The sequence below is a fragment of the Arachis hypogaea genome, chromosome 6, assembly GCF_003086295.3.
Source record: "Arachis hypogaea cultivar Tifrunner chromosome 6, arahy.Tifrunner.gnm2.J5K5, whole genome shotgun sequence".
NCBI classification, from domain to species: Eukaryota; Viridiplantae; Streptophyta; class Magnoliopsida; order Fabales; family Fabaceae; genus Arachis; species Arachis hypogaea.
The window spans coordinates 54,779,201-54,786,159 of record NC_092041.1 but is presented as its reverse complement, the minus strand read 5'-3'; positions in this window follow the sequence as shown (position 1 = coordinate 54,786,159).

The window sequence follows — 6,959 nt, the reverse complement described above, 5'->3', positions numbered from 1 at the left end:
AGAAGATGGAGTTCGAATTTTGCATTAAGGGATAGTGTTCGTCCATAAATAGAAGGATGTGAGAAGGAGGGAACTAATTTTCGAAAATTAAGTGAAAAATTTTGAAAACATTTTTGAAAAACATTACTTAATTTTCGAAAATGAAGATGGAAAAGAAATCAAGTGATTTTTGAAAAAGATTTTGAAATTAGAAATCAAAAAGATTTGATTGAAAACTATTTTGAAAAAGATGTGGTTAAGAAGATATGATTGATTAAAAAAAAATTGTGATTGAGAAGATATGATTTGAAAACATTTTAAAAAGATTTGATTTGAAAATTAAAAACTTGACTAACAAGAAAAGATATGATTCAAACATTAAACCTTTCTCAACAGAAAAGGCAACATACTTGAAATGTTGAATCAAATCATTAATTGATAGTAAGTATCTTTGAAAAAGGAAAGAAATTGGTTTTGAAAGAGATTTGATTGGAAAATTGATTTGAAAAAGATTTGATTTTGAAAAACTTTGAAAACTTGAAAAAAAAATTGATTTTGAAAACAAAATCTTCCCCCTTTGCCATCCTGGCGTTAAACGCCCAGAATGGTGCACATTCTGGCGTTTAACGCCCAAAGCTACACCCTTTTGGGCGTTAAACGCCCAGCCAGGCACCCTGGCTGGCGTTTAAACGCCAGTCTGTCTTCTTCACTGGGCATTTTTGAATGCCCAGCTTTTTCTGTGTGATTCCTCTGCAGTATGTTCTGAATCTTCAATTCTCTGTATTATTGACTTGAAAAGACACAAATTAAAAATATTTTTGGATTTTTAATAATAAGGAGAAATCAAAATGTAACAAGAATCAAATAACAATGCATGCAAGACACCAAACTTAGCAGTTTGTATACTACTGACACTAAGAAAATGAAAATGCAAATGAGACACTCAAAACACTCAAGTCAATAGAATTCAAAGATCAGAGCAAGTAAATCATCAAGAACATCTTGAAGAACACCAAGATACATGAATGAATGCATGCAATTGACACCAAACTTAAGATGAGACACTAGACTCAAACAAGAAATTTTTGGATTTTATGATTTTTTAAAAATTTTTTTTTGTGTTTTTCGAAAATTAAGTGGAAAAAGGCATCAAAATTCTTAATGAGAATTCCAGGAATCAGTGCAATGCTAGTCTAAGACTCCGGTCCAGGAATTAGACATGGCTTCACAGCCAGCCAAGCTTTCAGAGAAAGCTTCGGTCCAAAACACTAGACATGGCCAAAGGCCAGCCAAGCCTTAGCAGATCACTGCTCCAAAAGCAAGATTGATGAAAAATCAACAAGCTCTTGTGATGATGAGTTGAAACCTCGGTCCAATGAAATTAGACATGGCTTCTCAGCCAGCCAGATTTCAACAAATCACCATGAAACTCTAGAATTCAACTTCAAGAATTTCGAAAAAATAAATACCTAATCTAAGCAACAAGATGAACCGTCAGTTGTCCAGCCTAAACAATCCCGGGCAATAACACCAAGAACTTGATGTTGTTGCCGGATCTTGGCACTGATGTTACCAAAAGCTTGCTCAAAACTTGAACAATCCCCGGCAACGGCGCCAAAAACTTGGTGCGCGAAATTGTGAACAATACTTTTTCACAACTCTCATAATCCCCGGTCATGAACCCCAAAAACTTGGTGGCTCAATACCATGGCATTACACAACTTCGCACAACTAACCAGCAAGTGCACTGGGTCGTCCAAGTAATAAACCTTACGTGAGTAAGGGTCGATCCCACGGAGATTGTTAGTATTGAAGCAAGCTATAGTCATCTTGTAAATCTTAGTCAGGCAAACTCAAATGGATATAGTGATGAACGAAAATAACACAAAGGTAAAGATAGAGATACTTATGTAATTCATTGGTAGGAACTTCAGATAAGCGTATGAAGACGCCTTCCCTTCCGTCTCTCTGCTTTCCTACTGCCTTCATCCAATTCTTCTTACTCCTTTCCATGGCAAGCTCGTGTAGGGTTTCACTGTTGTCAGCAGCTACCTCCCATCCTCGCAGTGAAAACTAATGCTCAAGCACTCTGTCACAGTGCGGCTAATCACCGGTTTGGTTCCCTCCCCTACCGGAATAGAATCACTCTTTTGCGTCTGTCACTAACACCCAGTAGGTTACAGGTTTGAAGCACGTCACAGTCATTCAATCATTGAATCCTACTCAGAATACCACAGACAAGGTTTAGACCTTCCGGATTCTCTTGAATGCCGCCATCAGGTCCTGCCTATACCACGAAGACTCTGATCTCACGGAATGGTTGGCTCGTTTGTCAGGCGAGCACTCGGTTGTCAGGCGATCAACCATGCATCGTGCAATCAGGAATCCAAGAGATAGTCACCAAGCCTCAAATGCTTGTAGAACAAGAGTGGTTGTCAGTCACTTTGTTCATGAGTGAGAATGGTGATGGGCGTCAATCATCACCTTCATCAAGTTGAAGAACAAGTGATATCTTGGAATAAGAACAAGCGGAATTGAATGGAAGAACAATAGTAATTGCATTGATACTCGAGGTACAGCAGAGCTCCACACCTTAATCTATGGTGTGTAGAAGCTCCACCGTTGAAAATACATAAGCATAAGGTCTAGGCATGGCCGAATGGCCAGCCTCCCAATGATCTAAGATAGCATAAAAATGAAGATAGCTACCAAAGTCCTCTTAAGATCTAAAGTGATCAAAAGATCTCTAATACAATAGTCAAAGGTCCTACTTATAGAAAACTAGTAGCCTAAGGTGTACAGAAATGAGTAAATGACATAAAAATCCTCTTCCGGGCCCACTTGGTGTGTGCTTGGGCTGAGCAATGAAGCAAATTTCGTGTAGAGACTCTTCTTGGAGTTAAACGCCAGCTTTGGTGCCAGTTTGGGCGTTTAACTCCCATTTGGGTGCCAGTTCCAGCGTTTAACGCTGGGATTTCTTGAGGTGACTTTGAACGCCGGTTTGGGCCATCAAATCTTGGGCAAAGTATGGACTATCATATATTTCTGGAAAGCCCAGGATGTCTACTTTCCAACGCCGTTGAGAGCGCGCCAATTGGGCTTCTGTAGCTCCAGAAAATCCACTTCGAGTGCAGGGCGGTCAGAATCCAACAGCATCTGCAGTCCTTTTTGGTCTCTGAATCAGATTTTTGCTCAGGTCCCTCAATTTCAGCCAGAAAATACCTGAAATCACAGAAAAACACACAAACTCATAGTGAAGTCCAGAAAAGTGAATTTTAACTAAAAACTAATAAAAATATACTAAAAACTAACTATATCATACTAAAAACATACTAAAAACAATGCCAAAAAGTATACAAATTATCCGCTCATCAATGGTCAAGTGAGCTAATAAGTGAATCCTTAATTAGACTAAGATCTCACCCAACATACATATTTAGCAAGATAAAACTTCTTTACCTATTTTCCCATATTTCCTACTTATTGTTACATGCTCATGTTTCACTTTTTATTTTTATCCCATGTGCATTGTATTCATTGGGGGAATTTCTTTTTGTATCCTCTTTTATTTAGATGCTGAAATTTTTTTTTATGCACATGGTAATTGAATCACTTTGCTTTTCCTATAAGCATGCTTCCCAAATTTATTTTTTTATTTCTTTTTAATCTTCCTAATCCTTTGTTCTTATCACTCATGTTCCCACAAGGTTTCCTACATTTAACTCTATTCATGATTTTCTATCTTAAGCTAACCAAGGATTCACTTGGGGTTTTCTTTTGTTTTTCAGCTTAAGGCTATTAATTTGGCTAAATAGAATAAAGGGGTTTTAAAAGGCTCAGGGGGGCTAACAAGGGTGATGTAAAAGGTAGGTTAATTTGGGGTAAGTGAGCTAAAATCAAATGATGGCCTTAATCATTCTCTTGGTATGTATCTATTCTATATTCTATAATTGGACATATAGATTAAAGCAAAGGAAAGAACATCAGAATAAAAAGAAATGTAACACACAGAAATGAAATTATGGTTTGAATGCAACCATACAATTTAAGCTCAAGACTCATAGGCTGTGTGTTCTCTAACCCAAGCATCATATATCATTTATATATTGTATGCAGGTTTAGTTAAAATTTCCCATTATTCTCATAAAAAAAATTACTTAGGGTGGCTTTTAAAGTTTTAATGTTCCTCCTTGATGAAATGCTGTCAGCTTAACTACATCATGTAATGCTATATACAAGGTTTATGGATTTAAATCTGATATGTTCAATTACCTAGCTTACTTCCTTTTTATATTTTTCTATTTAAACTATACTATCTTATGCTAAAAAGGGTAAAATATACTAATTAATCCACTAATAAATCAGAATTACAAACTAAACTAAATAACTAAAATAAACTAAAGGGCTAAAATATGAACTAAAGATGCAAAATGAAGAAAATAGAGTAAAAATACCTAAAAGCAATGTATAAGTACTCAGAAAATAACAGTAAAAAGAAAAATATAGAAAAATACCCAAAATAAAAGAAAAAGTATGTAGTGGTTCACCAAAATAAACGCCAGAGATGGCGACCTCCCCACACTTAAAATGAAGCATCGTCCCCGATGCTCAATCAAGCCGGGTGTGAAGGAGTGTCATCACTGGTAGGGATGGTAGCTGGGGTCTCCGTGGCGGTGGTGGGCTGAGAGTCTGGCTGCTGTAGAGAAGGGACTGACTGGAGTGGGATCTCCGGATCTGCAACCTCAAGCAGGGGCATAGCCTCCTGATGCGGGGCAGCCTGCTCAGTGGCTGCCTGCTGATGAGTCTCCTCCTGGAAATGAGTCTCTGCCTGGGAATGAGGTTCCTCCTCGTGCTCATCCTCCTCCTCCTCTGATGGATCTGATGGAGTGTCGGGCTCGGAGGGGATGTCGGCGCCCTGTCTGATCATCAGCTTTAGATGGGAATAGCATCGCCTGCTGCGGCGCTCTAATCTCTCATACCGGTGCCTGTTACGGTGCTCCATCTGATCAAGCTGGCGGAATAGACGGTGCACGAGGCGATAAACCAGCTCAGAGGTGGGTGGAGGTGCAGTGGTGGAAGCAGGGGCAGCTGTGGATGAAGAGGGTCCAGCAGACGGAGGGGCTGTCTCATCAGTAGCAGTGACAGGTGGTGGTCTGTCGCCCAAAGCAAGGAAGTTCCTGCTGTGCGGGATGATCTTCCTACAGTCCGCTGCTGGTGGTCACTTATCGGCATCCTCCCAAGGTACATCAGCCTGACGGCCTAGCCGTGTAACCAGATAAGGAAAGGGGAGGGTGCCTCGGACGTGGGCCCTGGCCATATAAAGCTGGATAAAACGAGGCAAGTACAGGTCCTTACCCTCCAGCACACACCAGAGGAGGGTAATCATGGCAACCGGAATCTCAGTCTCATGAGTACTCGGCATCACATAGTTGCTCAAGATTTGATGCCATAGCCGAGCCTCATCATTCAAGTACACTCTTTTGATCCCTCTGGGCATAGTAGTGTTTTGACCCATCTCCCAAAGAACTGTCGGGTCGAGAGCTATCCGTGCCTTCACGGCATCCCAATCAAACTGCATCTGACTCATGTCCTCCTCAGCCTGTGCATAACCATCTGGCTGATCGGACTTGGCTGGGAGCTGGAGAATGGTCTCTATGGCCTCCTCAGTGACTAGAATTTGCTTTTCCCTCAGGTTCACTGCATCAAGGGTAGTAAGGTAGTAGTTGCAATAGAATTTCCGGACCCAAGATGCATTGACCTCTGTCAGTGATTTCTCCAGAAAGAACCAGCCCCTTTGCTTGATTTGCTCAGTGGTGTACTGCTGGAGGGCTTTTGGAATCTTCAAGGAACGTTCCAGGTATAGATTTCTGGAGTTTGCAAAAGTCGGGTACTTCAGCTCACAGTACCGGTTTGCAAATTTTATAGGATCAGTCGAAGGTAGCAGCTGGTCAACTTTTTCCTGCTGTGTGAAGTTCTTCTCACGCCATGAGGAATCGTGCATTAGAGCAATGATGGACTGGGAGGAAGCTCCTTGCTTGCGCTTGCCAGTAGCCTTGCCTTTACCTTTCCTTTGTGAAGAAGACATCCTGAAAGACAGAAAACCAGGAAATGGATAAAATAGGAAAGTAAATAGGTAATGCAAACAAAGGAAACTCAAAGCGGGACGGGAGAAATATAATAAGGAAAATGAGGAATTGAAATGTGATTGAATTAGTGTTAAATGGAAAGAGAAAAATCAATATGCCATAGTGAAAAAGTTAGAGGAAAGTGAAAATAATCAGAAAAGAGATCAAAAGGGTTAGTATGGTTAGAATTTTGAAAAAGAAATTAGTAAATTAAAATTAGGGAGTTAGTAAAGTGCGGGTTAAAGTAAGTGGCATAGAAAAATTCCATATAACAGTGATTCACAGGTAAGAATAGAAGTACTGATAATCGAACAAGAGAAACAGGGTGATGCTGATTCGAATAAAAATAATAAAAAAAGCAAAAATTGGAATCAGTGAATCACAAATGCAGTTTATGAGCCAAGAAATCAAAGAGGATAAGAAAGTCTGCCATAGCATTCATGAAATGGGCTGGGTAAAGCAGAGTAAAACAGAGTTCAGAAATGCCAAACCAAAACATGAATGAAAATAATTTTCAAAAAAAATTGGGCAGCATTCCCGCTAAAATTGGATTGTCCCGGAAAATAAACAGCAATCATATCAGTTCATATGAATTAAAAGAAAGCAAGCTGTATGTACATAGATATAAAAGAAACATTAAAAACTCAATGTAAACAGCAGCAACATACAAGAAAGCAGCAGATGAATCATGAATATAGCAGCAACAGATTTGCACATAGGATAAAACAGAAGTAAGAACAGTGCAAGGAAACAGACCCAGATCCACTAACCACAGCCTAAGCTACCTAACAACCTAAAAATCCACTACAACATGCAAGTCTAGCTATCCTAATTATGAACATAAACGGAAAAAAT